Source organism: Hyla sarda, chromosome 1, assembly GCF_029499605.1.
Source record: "Hyla sarda isolate aHylSar1 chromosome 1, aHylSar1.hap1, whole genome shotgun sequence".
In the NCBI taxonomy this organism is placed as follows: domain Eukaryota; kingdom Metazoa; phylum Chordata; class Amphibia; order Anura; family Hylidae; genus Hyla; species Hyla sarda.
Window position 1 is genome coordinate 263,264,523 of NC_079189.1, and position 16,376 is coordinate 263,280,898.

The following is a 16,376-nucleotide window of genomic DNA, read 5'->3' on the forward strand; positions in this document are numbered from 1 at the left end:
GAAAACACATTTTAGTGAAATTTTTTTTTTTTTACATATGCAAAAGTCGTGAAACACCTGTTGGGTATTAAGGCTCACTTAATTCCTTGTTACGTCCCTCAAGGGGTCTAGTTTTCAAAATGGTATGCCATGTGTTTTTTTTTTGCTGTTCTGGCACCATAGGGGCTTCCTAAATGCAACATGCCCCCCAAAAACCATTTCTGAAAAACGTACTCTCCAAAATCCCCTTGTCTCTCCTTCGCTTCTGAGCCCTCTACTGCGCCCGCCGAACACTTTACATAGACATATGAGGTATGTGCTTACTCGAGAGAAATTGGGCTACAAATACAAGTATACATTTTCTCCTTTTACCCCTTGTAAAAATTCAAAAATTGGGTCTACAAGAAAATGCGAGTGTAAAAAATGAAGATTGTGAATTTTCTCCTTCACTTTGCTGCTATTCCTGTGAAACACCTAAAGGGTTAAAATGCTGACTGAATGTAATTTTGAATACTTTGGGGGGTGCAGTTTTTATAATGGGGTCATTTGTGGGGTATTTCTAATATGAAGACCCTTCAAATCCACTTCAAACCTGAACTGGTTCCTGAAAAATAGTGAGTTTGAAAATTTTGTGAAAAATTGGAAAATTGCTGCTGAACTTTGAAGCCCTCTGGTGTCTTCCAAAAGTAAAAACACGTCAATTTTATGATGCAAACATAAAGTAGATATATTGTGTATGTGAATAAAATTAAAAAAATATTTGGAATATCCATTTTCCTTACAAGCAGAGAGCTTCAAAGTTAGAAAAATGCAAAATTTTCAAATTTTTCATCAAATTTGGGGATTTTTCACCAAGAAAGGATGCAAGTTACCACAAAATGTTACCACTATGTTAAAATAGAATATGTCACGAAAAAACAATCTCGGAATCAGAATGATAACTAAAAGCATTCCAGAGTTATTAATGTTTAAAGTGACAATGGTCAGATGTTCAAAAAATGGCCGGGTCCTAAGGTGTAAAATGGCTGGGTCCTTAACCTCTTCAGGACGCAGGGCGTATGGATACGCCCTGCATTCCGAGTCCTTAAGGACCGAGGGCGTATCCATATGCCCGTGGGAAATCCGGTCCCCACCGCTAGCCGGTTGGGGACCGGAGCCGGATGCCTCCTGAAATCATTCAGCAGGCACCCTGGCACATCGCCCAGGGGGGTCCTGAGACCCCCCCATGTCGGCGATCGGAGAAAATCGCATGTCAATTCAGACATGCGATTTTCTCCAATTTCGGGCTGATCGGGTCTCTGGTGACCCGATCACCCGGAAAATAGGGCTGATCGGAGTTGTCAGCAACAGCCCCGATCAGCCTAAAGGATAGGAGTGAGGTTGCAAAGCTGCGATCTACTCCTATCCCCTGCCATTACTCAGAACGGAGTTCTGACCAATGGCAGCGCAGGACAGGGGGTTGCCATGGCAACCCCCAGTTCTGCCCGCCCCTAGATGTCGAGGGGCTCTGGGAAGAAGATGGAGGCCGTACCTGCAGGAGAAGATGCCTGGGGACCTGGGATCTTCGCTGGACCCTGCTGGATCCTGATCAGGTAGGGAATCGACAGTGGGGGGGGGGGGGGGGATTGAAAGTGAAAGTAAATCGATCTTTACTGTGGCAACCACTAGGGGGGCCAAACTGCAACTCCCAGCATGCCCAGACAGCCAAAGGCTGTCTGGGCATGCTGGGAGTTGTAGTTTTGCAACATCTGGAGGGTCACAGTTTGGAGACCACTGTTACAGTGGTTCCCAAACAGTATCCCTCCAGATGTTGCCAAACTACAACTCTCAGCATGCCTCGACTGCCCAGGCATGCTGGGAGTTGTAGTTCTGTAACATCTGTCCCTTCAGATTTAGCAATTTTCATTACATTTTTGAAAATTGCTGCTCTACTTTGAAGCACTCTAATTTTTTCAAAAAGCAAAAATATGTCCATTTTATGATGCCAACATAAAGTGGACATATTGTGTTTGTGAAGAAAAATAAAATTTATTTGGAATATCCATTTTCCTTACAATTAGAGAGCTTCAAAGTTAGAAAAATGCACAATTTTCAAAATTTTCATGAAATTTGGGGATTTTTCACCAAAAAAGGATGCAATTAATGCCGAAAATTTACCACCAAAATAAAGTAGAATATGTCACGAAAAAACAATCTCAGAATCAGAATATTCGGTAAAAGCGTTTTCGCGTTATTAATTCGTAAAGTGACGGTGGTCATAATTGCGAAAAAGGGCTCAGTCCTTAAGGTGAAAAAGGGCTGCGTCCTTAAGGGGTTAATTATAATCACACAATTTTTAAAAAGATTCAAAAACCTCTTTTTTTTTTTGTTTTCAGTTTACAGATGAGTTTTCAGTTTACATTCTCCTTCAAGTTTTGATACTTAAGGATTTCAGAAACAAATCTTTGCAAATATTTGTGAAATATAAATGGTATAGTTCCTACTATACTGCATTTGTATAGAATTTTTTTCAATTTACACCTGCTACAAAATAAACCATTCAAATACTGACATGCAAATATTTGCTTAAAAGAAGTGTGAAAAAGGCAATGTATTCAATTTAATGTCAAACAATGGGAGAGGTGTCAAGTATCACAGTGGGTAAAGTGTAGTGAATTGAACATTTAACCCCTTAAGGACTCAGACCATTTTGACCTTATGGACTAGGCCAAATTTTTGTTTTTGCACTTAGTTTTTTCCTCCTCCTCTACTAAAAATCATGCTTTCAATTTTGCATCTACAAACCCATATAAGGGCTTGTTTTTGCGTCACCAATTATAATTTGTAATGACATTAATCATTTCATAAGAAAATCTTCTTCAAAACCCAAAAATATACCGTATTTATCGGCCTATAACACGCACCCTCATTTTACCAAGGATATTTGGGTAAAAAATTTTTTTTACCCAAATATCCTTGGTAAAATGAGGGTGCGTGTGTGTGCATGCGTATACCCCGATACACTCCCAGGAAAGGCACGGGGAGAGAGGCCGTCGCTGCCCGCTTCTCTCTCCCTGCCTTTCCTGGGGTCTAGAGCCCTGCTGCCGCTTCTCTCCCGCTGGCTATCGGCGCCGCTGCCCGTTCTCTCCCCCTGACTATCTGTGCCGGCGCCCCATTGCCGGCGCCGATAGCCAGGGGGAGAGAAGCGGCGCCGACAGCCAGGGGAGAGAAGGGGCAGCTGCACCAATTGCCAGAGGCGCTGCCCCGTTGCCTCCCCCATCCCCAGTTGCATAATTACCTGTTGCCGGGGTCGGGTACGTGCTGCTTCAGGCCTCCGGTGTGCGTCCCATGCGTCGTTGCTATGCACTGCACGGTGCGGCGCAATGACAAGTGACGTCATTGCGACTCACCGTGCAGCGCATAGCAACGACGCAGGGGACGCACACCAGAGGCCTGAAGCAGCGAGGACCCGACCCCGGCAACAGGTAATTATGCAACTGGGGATGGGGGAGGCAACGGTGCAGCGGCGCCGGCAATGGGTGCCGCTGCCCCTTCTTTCCCCCTGGCTGTCGGCGCTGCTGCCCCATTGCCGGCGCCGATAGCCAGGGGAAGAGAAGAGTCGCCGGCAATGGGGCACCTGCACCGATAGTCAGGGGGAGAGAATGGGCAGCGGCGCCGATAGCCTGGGGAAGAGAAGGGCCGACAGCAGGGCTCTAGACCCCAGGAAAGGCAGGGGGAGAGAAGCGGGCAGCGGCGGCCTCTCTCCCCCTGCCTTTCCTGGGGGTGTATCGGGGTATACACGTGTACACACGCACCCTCATTTTACCATGGATATTTCCTTCTCTCCCCCTGTCTGTCGGCGCCGCTGCCCCATTGCACCGATAGTCAGAGGGAGAGAACGGGCAGCGGCGCCGATAGCCAGGGGGAGAGAAGGGCCGGCAGCAGGGCTCTAGACCCCAGGACAGACAGGGGCAGAGAAGCCGGCAGCGCTGGCTGTCTCTGCACCTGCAAAGCCGCTGCAGTTCATTGATTGAAAGCGCCCGCTTTAAATAATTGAACTGCAGCGGCTTATCGGCGTAGAACACGCAGGTAGACTTTAGGCTAAAGATTTTAGCCTAAAAAGTGCGTGTTATACGCCGACAAATAAATACATTTGTGTGGTAAAATTGGAAAAAAGGTAATTTTGCAACTTTTGGGGCTTCCGTTTCTACTCAGTTCACTTTTTGGTAAAAATGACACCTTATCTTTATTCTGTAGGTCCATACGGTCACAACGATACATGAATTGAGTAAGTTTTATTTTATTTCACTACTTTTATTTAACTATTTTACTAAAAATTATAACTACATGCACCAAAATTAGTACGTTTAAAATTGTCATCTTCTGACCCCTATAACTTTTTTTTTCGCATATAGGGCTATATGAGGGCTTATTTTTTTGCGCCGTGATTTGTAGTTTTTATCGGTACCATTTTTATTTTGATAGCTTTTTATTCATTTTTTTATGGTATATGAAGTGATCAAAAATGCAGTTTTGGACCTTGGTGGTTTTTTACATGCACGCCAGCGACCACGTGGTTTAACTAACCTTATATTTTAATAGTTCGGACATTTACAAACGCGTTGGTACTATATATGATTGTTTATTTTTTATTACATTATTTTATTTAAAAAATGTGAAAAGAGGGGTGATTCAAACTTTTATTAGGAAAGCGATTAATTCACTTTTTTCTTATTTTTTTTACACTTTTTTCTTATTTTTTTTGTCTCCATAGGAAGCTATAACATGCAATCTATCGATTGCATACACTGTTCAATGCTATGCAATAGCATAGCATTGATCAGTGTTATTGGTGCTCTGCTGCTCTATCCTGCCATCGCTGATGAGGAGGCAGGTAGGGGCCCTCCCGACGTCCACTCAGCTGATCGGGACCCGCAGTTTCGCCACGAATGTCCCAATTAACTGCCCTGAGCTAACCGGCTTAGTTAATCCCGCACTTAAGATGCCAAAATCAACTTTGATTGGCAATGCCCGGTATTAAGTTTGGGTTCTGGCTGCTCATAGCAACCGTGACCCTCCAGGATTGAAGTGCGCTTCACTCATGAGCACGCTTTAAAGGGGTTATCCACCATAAGGTGCTTTTAGTACATACCTACCAGGCTAACTTTTTGTGAACTGGGTATTTCCTGTTGGAGTTTGATCTCTTATACTACATATCCTATAGTTCCATGCTTGTAAGTATAAAGTTACATTCCATCCTCTCACAAATCAGCCACCCCACCCATTGCAGCACAAATAAGCTCAAAAGACCAGTATTTTCTAATCAGGGTGCCTACAGCTGTTGCAAAATGATCTCTCTCCCACCCAGAGGTCGCTCCACCCATTGAAGCAGGACTAGCTCCCTTTGCACAACTGACTAGTGAGGTCATGTCACGACGCACTGCAGCCTGGGAAATCCCCAGACCTGAGTCATTTTGTATGTTGTATTATGAACTACACTAACTTTACAGCCCCTGTAGCATAGTCAAAATAAAAAAAAAATCCTGTAATACCCCTTTAAACCCGGTACCGGGACCAGGGCATACAGTTATGCCCTCCGTCCTTAAAAAAAAGCAAAGTGTAGGAAAAGGGGAAAATGTATGGAAACCTTAGTATATACCATGAATACCCATAAATTGTGGGGAATTAAAACCCACAAAACCTACACTCCACTCTTAGTAAATAAGGGCAAATGTCACACCAAACTCCAAAAATGGTCTGGACAAAATTATTGGCACCCTTAACTTAATATTTGGTTGCACACCCTTTTGGAAAAAATAACTGAAAAAATAACTTAATAAGCTTCTTACACCTCTCAGCCGGAATGTTGGACCACTCTTCCTTTGAAAACTGCTCCAAGTCTCTCTTATTGGATCTTAAAACAGCAATTTTAAGATCTCTCCACAGGTGTTCAATGGGATTTAGATCTGGACTCATTGCTGGCCACATAAGAACTCTCCAGAACTTTGTTGCCATCCATTTCTGGGTGCTTTTTGATGTATGTTTGGGGTCATTGTCCTGTTGGAAGACCCAGGATAAAAACTGCACCCCTCAAAGTATTCAAAATGACATTCAGTAAGTGTGTTAACCCTTTAGGTGTTTCACAGGAATAGCAGCAAAGTAAAGGAGAAAATTCAAAATCTTCATTTTTTACACTCGCATGTTCTTGTTGACCCAGTTTTTGAATTTTTACAAGTGGTAAAAGGAGAGAAATCTTCCTAAAATGTGTAACCCAATTTCTCTCGAGTAAGGAAATACCTCATAGGTGTATGTCAAGTGTTCGGCGGGCGCAGTAGAGGGCTCAGAAGGGAAAGAGCGACAGTGGTATTCCAAAACAGTGAAATAGCTTGCCGCATGTCAGGGTTACATCCTAATAGGCAGGAGCTCATAGTAGACTCGGAGGCCTTTATTCGGCCCCCAGTTGTCTTTTTAACCTCTTAAAGACGTAGGGCATACCTGTACGCCCGGTCCCGGTATTTAATTGATAGCCGGGACCCTGGGCTAATAGCGTGCGTGCCATTAACCCTTTAGACGCGGTGATCAAAGTTGATCGCCGGGACTAAAATGAAAGTGAAAGCTTCCCAGCAGCTCAGTCGGGCTGATCGGGACCATCGTGATAAAATCGCAATGTCCCGATCAGCTAAGACGTGAGCAGAGGTCCCCTTACCTTGCTCGTCGCGTCCGATCGGCGTTTGATTGCTCCAAGCTTGAGATACAGGCTTGAGCAATCGACCACCTATAACACTGATCCATGCAAAGCTATGGCTTTCCAGGGATCTGTGTAAAAGATCAGTGTGTGCAGTGTTATAGCACCCTAAGGGAGCTATAACACAGAAAAAAAAGGTGAAAAAAAGTTAATAAAGGTCATTTAACCCCTTCCCTAATAAAAGTTTGAATCACCCCCCTTTTCCCATAAAAAAAACTGTGTAAATAAAAATAAACATATGTGGTATCGCCGCGTGTGGAAATGTATGAATTATGAAAATATATCGTTAATTAAACCGCACGGTCAATGGCGTACACGCCAAAAAATTGCAAAGTCCAAAATAGCGTATTTTTGGTCACTTTTTATATCTTAAAAAAATTAATAAAAATTCCGATCAATACAAAAATGGTACCAATAAAAACTACAGATTACGGCGCAAAAAATGAGCCCTCATACCGGCCTGTACACTCCTATGCACTCATCATACAGCCGCAGCAGTGTCCCCCCGAGTGTGACTTTTTGAACACAGCACCAGAAAGTGAAGTTCAGTGGAGACTGGGTGCCGTAATAACAGAGGGTGTGGGAATGAGGGAGATAAATACAGGCTTTTTTTTATTTCATTTTACCAGACAGACAGGGCACATTTAAAAAAAATAAAATAAAAAAAAAGATAAATAAATAAAACAATTTTAATGTGCAAGCCTTTAATTATACTTTAAGGGTACAGCCACATGGGTGGATTTAGAAGCAAGTTTCCAGCTGCGAGTTTGAGCCAGGGCAGAATTTCCTCAGCAGCTCTGCAGCAGATTACATTGACTTCAATGGGGTTTTCTGCGAATGTTTCCTTCTTTTTTTTCTAAATCTGTCCGCATTAATGTACCCTTATACAAATTATGGAACTACATGGTGACTTCTAATATTATAAATACTTAGAATTGGTCCATTAAACTCCATGAATGTGGCACGCGTACTCCACAGTCAGGGCTGGTGCAAGGAATTTTGCAACCCTAGGCAAAAGCTCATTTTTCCGCCCCATTGACTCCACCCACTAGCCCCATCCTTTCACATGCCCCACCATATTACTAGGGTGATGCACTGTAACAAACCTCATCTTTAACCCCTTCCCGACCTATGACATACCTGTACGTCATGGGTGGCAAGGTGTTCCCGACCCATGACATACAGGTACGTCATGAACATTTTTGCCGCTACTCGCGGCACCCCGCAGCTCCCGGAAAGATGGTGGCTATCACTGATAGCCAGCCATCTTACCATGCGACCACGGGGGGTTTCATCCCCCACCCCACCCCCAGCGATCGCTGCTATCAGCTGGTCAAATCTGACTAGCTGATAGCAGCGCGGTGTGTGAGTCCCGATCACGTGGGATCGGGACACACACCGCTCTGCTAAGTGTCCCTGACCCGTCCCCCGGCGTCACTTACCCGTCCGAGCGGTGTCCCGAGCGGTCCCGGCGCGAGCGACGTCCTCCATGCCTCTGGGAGTTTCAAAACTGCAACTCCCAGCATGCCCAGACAGCCTTTGGCTTTCTGGGCATGCTGGGAGTTGTAGTTTTGCAACATCTGGAGGTCCTCAGTTTGGAGACCACTGTATAATGGTCTCCAATCTGTGCTCTTCCAGATGTTGCAAAACTACAAATCTCAGCATGCTCAGTCTGTCCAGGCATGCTGGGAGTTGTAGTTCTCTAACATCTGGAAGAGCACAGATTGGAGACCATTATACAGTGGTCTCCAAACTGTGGACCTCCAGATGTTGCAAAACTACAACTCCCAGCATGCCCAGACTGCCCAAGCATGCTGGAAGTTGTAGTTCGGCAACATATGATCCTTCAGATATTGCCGAACTACAACTTCCAGCATGCCTGGGCCGTCTGGGCATGCTGGGAGTTGTAGTTTTGCAACAACTGGAGGCACACTAGTTGGGAAACATTGTCCGTTTCCTACCTCAGTGCCTCCAGCTGTTGCAATTGTTGCAAAACTATAACTCCCAGCATGCACTGACAGACCATGCATGCTGGGAGTTGTAGTTTTGCAACAGCTGGAGGCACACTGGTTTGGAAACACTAAGTTTGGTTGCAAAACACTTGAAAGTTTATTACTTAACTTAGTGTTTCCAAACCAGTGTTCCTCCAGCTGTTGCAAAACTACAACTCCCAGCATGCACGGACAGCCAAAGGGCATGCTCGGAGTTTGCAACAGCTGGATGTTTGCCCCCTCCCCCCAATGTGAATGTACAGGGTACACTCACATGGGCGGAGGTTTACAGTGAGTGCTGCAAGTTTGAGATGGCGCAAATTTTGCGCTGCAGCTCAAACTTCCAGCGGCAATCTTGCTGTGAACCTCTGCCCATGTGACTGTACCCTAAAAACACTACACTAACACTAACCTAAAATAAAAAGTAAAAAACACTACATATACACATATCCCTACACAGCCCCCCCTCCCCAAAAAAATGAAAAACGTCTGGTACGCTACTGTTTCCAAAACGGAGCCTCCAGTTGTTCCAAATTAATAATTCCCAGTATTGCCGGACAGCCATTGACTGTCCAGGCATGCTGGGAGTTTTGCAACAGCTGGAGGCACCCTGTTTTGGAATCATTGGCATAGAATACCCCTATGTCCACCCCTATGCAAATCCCTAATTCAGGCCTCAAATGCGCATGGCGCTCTCTCACTTTGGAGCCCTGTCGTATTTCAGGGCAACAGTTTTGGGACACATATGGGGTATCGCCGTACTCGGGAGAAATTGCGTTACAAATTTGGGGGGGCTTTTTCTTCTTTAACCCCTTATGAAAAGGTGAAGTTGGGGTCTACACCAGCATGTTAGTGTAAATTTTTTACACTGACACGCTGGTGTTGCCCTATACTTTTCATTTTCACAAGAGGTAAAAGGGAAAAAAGACCCTCTAAATTTGTAATGCAATTTCTCCCGACTACGGAGATACCCCATATGTGGGCGCAAAGTGCTCTGGGGGCGCACAACAAGGCCCAGAAGGGAGAGTGCACCATGTACATTTGAGGCGATTTGCACAGGGGTGGCTGATTGTTACAGCAGTTCTGACAAACGCAAAACAATAAATATCCATATGTGACCCCATTTTGGAAACTACACCCCTCACGGAATGTAATAAGGGGTGCAGTGAGCATTTACACCCCACTGGTGTATGACAGATTTTTGGAACAGTGGTCTGTGAAAATGAAAAATAAAATTTTTGATTTGCACAGTCCACTGTTTCAAATATCTGTCAAACGCCAGTGGGGTGTAAATGCTCACTGCACCCCTTATTAAATTCCATGAGGGGTATAGTTTCCAAAATGGGGTCATATGTGGGGGGGTCCACTGTTCTGGCACCATAGGGGCTTCCTAAATGGGACATGCCCCCCAAAAACCCTTTCAGAAAAACTCACTCTCCAAAATCCCATTGTCGCTCCTTCCCTTCTGAGCCCTCTACTGCGCCCGCCGAACACTTTACATACACATATGAGGTATTTCCTTACTCGAGAGAAATTGGGTTACAAATTTTAGGGTGATTTCTCTCCCTTTACCCCTTGTAAAAATGCAAAAATTGGGTCTACAAGAACATGCGAGTGTAAAAAATGAAGATTTAGAATTTTCTCCTTCACTTTGCTGCTATTCCTGTGAAACACCTAAAGGGTTAAAACACTTACTGAATGTCATTTTGAATACTTTGGGGGGTGCAGTTTTTATAATGGGGTCATTTATGGGGTATTTCTAATATGAAGACCCTTAAAATCCACTTCCAACCTGAACTGGGCCCTGAAAAATTACGATTTTGAAAATCTTGAGAAAAATTGGAAAATTTCTGCGGAACTTTGAAGCCCTCTGGTGTCTTCCAAAAGTAAAAACTTGTCAATTTTTTTATGCAAACACAAAGTAGACATATTGTATATGTGAATCAATATGTAATTTATTTGGAATATCCATTTTCCTTTCAAGCAGAGACTTTCAAAGTTAGAAAAATGCAAAATTTTCAAAATTTCCATGAAATTTTTAGATTTTTTACCAAGAAAGGATGCAAATATCAGTGAAATTTTACCAATAACATAAAGTAGAATATGTCACGAAAAAACAGTCTCGGAATCAGAATGATAAGTAAAAGCATTCCAGAGTTATTAATGTTTAAAGTGACAGTGGTCAGATTTTCAAAAAGTGCCCAGGTCATGAAGGTGAAAATGGGCTGGGTCATGAAGGGGTTAACCTGTTTGGGACAAAGGGCGTATGCATACGCCCTTGCGTCCTGGTACTTAAGGATGAAGGACGTATCCATACGCCCGTGGGGATTTCGGTCCCAGCCGGGACCGGACCGTGGTGACTGCTGATATCTATCAGCAGGCACCCCGTGCAAATGCCCAGGGGGGTCATTAGACCCCCCATGTCGGCGATCGCGCAAATCGCAAGTGAATTCACACTTGCGATTTGCGCCGATTCCGGGTCTATGGTGACCTGGAATATAAGGGGGATCGCGGTTGTCTAAGACACCCACGATCCCCCTGAAGTGATAGGAGTGAGGTGGCAGGGGTGCCACCCCTCCTATCCCTGCTATTGGTGGTCTAGACGCGACCACCAATAGCAGATCGGGGGCGGGGGGCCTTTACTTTCGTTTTCAGTAGTGAGTAGTTGCCTAGCAACATCTAGAGGGCTACAGTCTGAGACCACAATAGTCGTCTCTAGACTGTAGCCCTCCAGATGTTGCAAAACTACAACTCCCAGCATGCCCAGACAGCTGTTTGCTGTGTGGGCATGCTGAGATTTGTAGTTTTGCAACAGCTAGAGGTCCACAGTTTAGAGACCACTGCACAGTGATCTCTATACTGCCCTCTAGATCTTGCAAAACTACAACTCCTAGCATGCCCACACAGCTGTTTGCTGTCTGGGCATGCTGGGAGTTATAGTTTTGCAACATCTTGATATCCACAGTTTGAAGATCACTGTTCAGTGGTCTCTAAATTGTACCACTCCAGATGTTGCAAAACTGCAAATTGCAGCATGCCCACACAGAAAACAGCTGTGTGGGCATGCTAGGAGTTGTAGTTACGTACCTCCAGCTGTTGCATAACTACACCTCCCAGCATGCCCTTCTGTGATCAGTACATTCTGGGAATTGTAGTTTTGCAACAGCTGGAGGCACACTGGTTGGAAAATACTGAGTTAGGTAACAGAACCTAACTGAAGGTTTTCCAACCAGTGTGCCTCCAGCTGTTGCAAAACTACAACTCCCAGCATGCACGGTCTGTCAGTACATGCTGGGAGTTGTAGTTTTGCAACAGCTGGAGGCACACTGGTTGGAAAATACTGAGTTAGGTAACAGAACCTAACTGAAGGTTTTCCAACCAGTGTGCCTCCAGCTGTTGCAAAACTACAACTCCCAGCATGCACGGTCTGTCAGTACATGCTGGGAGTTGTAGTTTTGCAACAGCTGGAGGCACACTGGTTGGAAAATACTGAGTTAGGTAACAGAACCTAACTGAAGGTTTTCCAACCAGTGTGCCTCCAGCTGTTGCAAAACTACAACTCCCAGCATGCACGATCTGTCAGTACATGCTGGGAGTTGTAGTTTTGCAACAGCTGGAGGCACACTGGTTGGAAAATACTGAGTTAGGTAACAGAACCTAACTGAAGGTTTTCCAGCCAGTGTGCCTCCAGCTGTTGCAAAACTACAACTCCCAGCATGTACTGACAGACCGTGCATGCTGGGAGTTGTAGTTTTGCAACAGCTGGAGGCACACTGGTTGGAAAATACTGAGATAGGTAACAGAACCTAACTGAAGGTTTTCCAACCAGTGTACCCCCAGCTGTTGCAAAACTACAACTCCCAGCATGAACGGTCTGTCAGTACATGCTGGGAGTTGTAGTTTTGAAACAGCTGGAGGTTTGCACTCCCATGTGGACGTACAGGGTACATTCACATAGGCGGGTTTACAGTAAGTTTCCTGCTTCAAGTATGAGCTGCGGCGCAAATTCCTAGCGGGAAACTCACCGTAACCCGCCACTGTGAATGTACCCTAAAAACACTACACTACACTACACTAGCACATAATAAAGAGTAAAACACTACATAAACACCCCCTTACACTGTCTCCCCCCCCAATAAAAATGAAAAACGTATTGTACGGCAGTGTTTCCAAAACGGAGCCTCCAGCTGTTGCAAAACAACAACTCCACGCATTTCTGGACAGCCACTGACTGTCCAGGCATGCTGGGAGTTTAGAAACAGCTGTAGGCACCTTGTTTGGGAATCACTGGCGTAGAATAGCCCTATGTCCACCCCTATGCAATCCCTAATTTAGTCCTCAAATGCGCATGGCGCTCTCTCACTTCGGAGCCCTGTCGTATTTCAAGGAAACAGTTTAGGGCCACATATGGGGTATCTCCGTACTCGGGAGAAATTGCACTACAAATTTTGGGGGGCTTTTTCTCCTTTTACCCCTTATGAAAAGTTGGGGTCTACACCACCATGCTGGTGTTGCCCTTTACTTTTTATTTTCACAAGAGGTAAAAGGAAAAAAAAAGACCCCCAAAATTTGTAGCGCAATTTCTCCGTACGGAGATACCCCATATATGGGCATAAAATGCTCTGTGAGCATACAACAAGGCTCAGGAGTGAGAGCGCACTATGTACATTTGAGGCCTAAATTGATGATTTGCACAGAGGTGGCCGATTTTACAGCGGTTCTGACATAAACCCCAAAAAATAAATACCCACATGTGACCCCATTTTGGAAACTACACCCCTCACGTAATGTAATAAGGGGTACAGTGAGCATTTACACCCCACAGGTGTCTGACAGATTTTTGGAACAGTGGTCAGTGAAAATGAAAAATTAAATTTTTTTGTTTGCACAGCCCATAGTTCCAAAGAACTGTCAAACGCCAGTAGGGTGTAAATGCTCACTGTACCCCTTATTACATTCTGTAAGGGGTGTAGTTTCCAAAATGGGGTCACATGTGGGGGGGTCCACTGTTCTTGCACCACGGGGGGCTTTGTAAATGCACATGGCCCCTGACTTCCATTCCAAACAAATTATCTCTCTAAAAGCTCAATGGCGCTCCTTCTCTTCTTAGCATTGTAGTTCGCTTGCAGTGCACTTGACGTCCAAACATGGGGTATTTCCATACTCAGAAGAAATGGGGTTACAAATTTTGGGGGGCATTTTCTCCTATTACCCCTTGTAAAAAAGTAAAATTTGGGGAAAAATCTGCATTTTAGTGAAAACATTTTTTTTTTTCATTTACACATCCGACTTTAACAAAAAGTTGTCAAACACCTGTGGGGTGTTAAGGCTCACCGTACCCCTTGTTACGTTCCTTGAGGGGTGTAGTTTCCATAATAGTGTGCGATGTGGGGGGTGGGTTGCTGTCCTGACACCATAGGGGCTTCCTAAATGGGACATGCCCCCCAAAAACCATTTCAGAAAAACTCACTATCCAAAATCCCATTGTTGCTCCTTCCCTTCTGAGCCCTCTACTGCGCCCACCGAACACTTGACATACACATATGAGGTATTTTCTTACTCGAGAGAAATTGGGTTACAAATTTTGAGAGGATTTTTTTCCTTTTACCCCTTGTAAAAATTCAAAAACTGGGTCTACAAGAACATGCGAGTGTAAAAAATAAAGATTTTGAATTTTCTCCTTCACTTTGCTGCTATTCCTGTGAAACACCTAAAGGGTTAACACACTTACTGAATGTCATTTTGAATACTTTGAGGGGTGCAGTTTTTATAATGGGGTCATTTATGGGGTATTTCTAACCAGAAGAATTGGAAAATTGCTGCTATACTTTGAAGCCCTCTGATGTTTTCCAAAAGTAAAAACATTTCAACTTTATGATGCAGATATAAAGTAGACATATTGTATATGTGAATCAATATATAATTTATTTGGAATGTTCATTTTCCTTACAAGCAGAGAGCTTCAAAGTTAGAAAAATGCAAAATTTTCAAATTTTTCATAAAATTTTTGAATTTTTCACCAAGAAATGATGCAAGTATTGACAAAAATTTACCACTAACAAAGTATAATATGTCACGACAAAGCAATCTCGGAATCAAATTTATAAGTAAAAGCATTGCAGAGTTATTAATGCTTAAAGTGACAGTGGTCAGATTTGCAAAAAATGCTCCCGTCCTTAGGGTCATAATGGGCTCCGTCCCCAAGGGGTTAAGCACCTTACCTCTGGGGTGACACACTGAAACAAACCTCATCTTCATGTAATCATCTTACCACTGGGATGACACACTGTAACAAACCTCATCTTCATTTAATCACCTTACATCTGGGGTAGCAGCAAAAGTAAAATTGGATCCTTGTCGGGTGCAGAACAGTGGAAGAAAGGTCCGTAGTAAATGGATACACTTCATAAGGTTTATTTGGAACACAACAGCAATGCGTTTCTTGCCCGTAAAGGGCACTTCGTCAGGCAATGTGTATACAAGAATGGCAGATAACTCAGTTTAAATAAGCCTAACGTACCTTCTAAAGGTTATGTTCATTATGCTATTCAGATTCCGTCACTAGGACGCAAACAGCTATAGTGAACGTTATATTCACAAAGTTAATACAGACACACTGAAAATTCCTTAGAAGTCAATGTTCACAGATGGTTCATACATAAATAAAAGTATTCAGATAATGTATTCTAAGTTAATATGTAAAAATGGCATAGTGGTGTCTTAGTAAACTGTGAGGCTGGTGCGCATATACAGCCGGAGAATGCGCAAGCAGGAGCTCTGTTTGTAGTAGAGTCAATGAATGAAAGCACTATACACGCCGTAGCGTGGCTAGCGGTGGGCAGAGTCAGCAGGTTGTAATATGTTTGTAACAGGGTTAGCGAATAATAGCGCTATACATGCCGTAGCGTGGCTAGCGGTGGGCGGAGTCAGCAAGTTGTAGTGTGAATCCAAATAGGTGCAGCGGATAGAGCTGAAAGAAGATCTTCATAGTTAATCGGTAAGTCTGAAGATTTGCTGCATAGCAGTAGCAATGCTTGTGTGATTTAAATGGTGGTATGAACTAGGAGATTGAATGGACAATCCATAGTTATGGGAAATTACGGTGGGAGATGGCTGACATAGATCAATGGATAATTAAACAATTCTGTGTTTAGTATTGCACTGTTAGTTGTGCTAGTAGTGAGATATTCCAGCAAAGCGTTGTATAGCAGTAGCAGAGCTGGTGTAAACTGCTATACAACGCTTCGCTGGAATATCTCACTACTAGCACAACTAACAGTGCAATACTAAACACAGAATTGTTTAATTATCCATTTATCTATGTCGGCCATCTCCCACTGTAGATGGGAGAGGACCTGATGAAGAGGGAGTCCCACCTCTTGAAATGCGTAGTCCATAGCGCTCTGAATAAAGAATCTCTTTTTATTTATTGATTTATATTGTCCGATTCGGTTTCTAATCATCACCGGGAGAGCGTAAGGAGGATCGCCATTTATCCTGCAGCCTGCAGTTTTCTTTCTGAATTATGTTTATGTAAACAATTCTGCAATTCTTAAAGTCTGCAGTACTCTTTGTGACTGTGTGTATAATAGGGACAGTGTTTAAAAAGACAAATTTTGACCCATTCTACATGCTTCAGTGCCTCAGCACCATCATCAGGAGGAACATGAGGCAAACATGCC

At 43.9% G+C, this 16,376-nt stretch overlaps 1 long non-coding RNA gene across 2 annotated transcripts in view; it reads left to right on the top strand.

The window, feature by feature from the left end:
• Positions 1–16,376, top strand: part of LOC130368147 (uncharacterized) — a 118,624-nt gene that overhangs the window by 18,936 nt on the left and 83,312 nt on the right. The window lies entirely within an intron of this gene.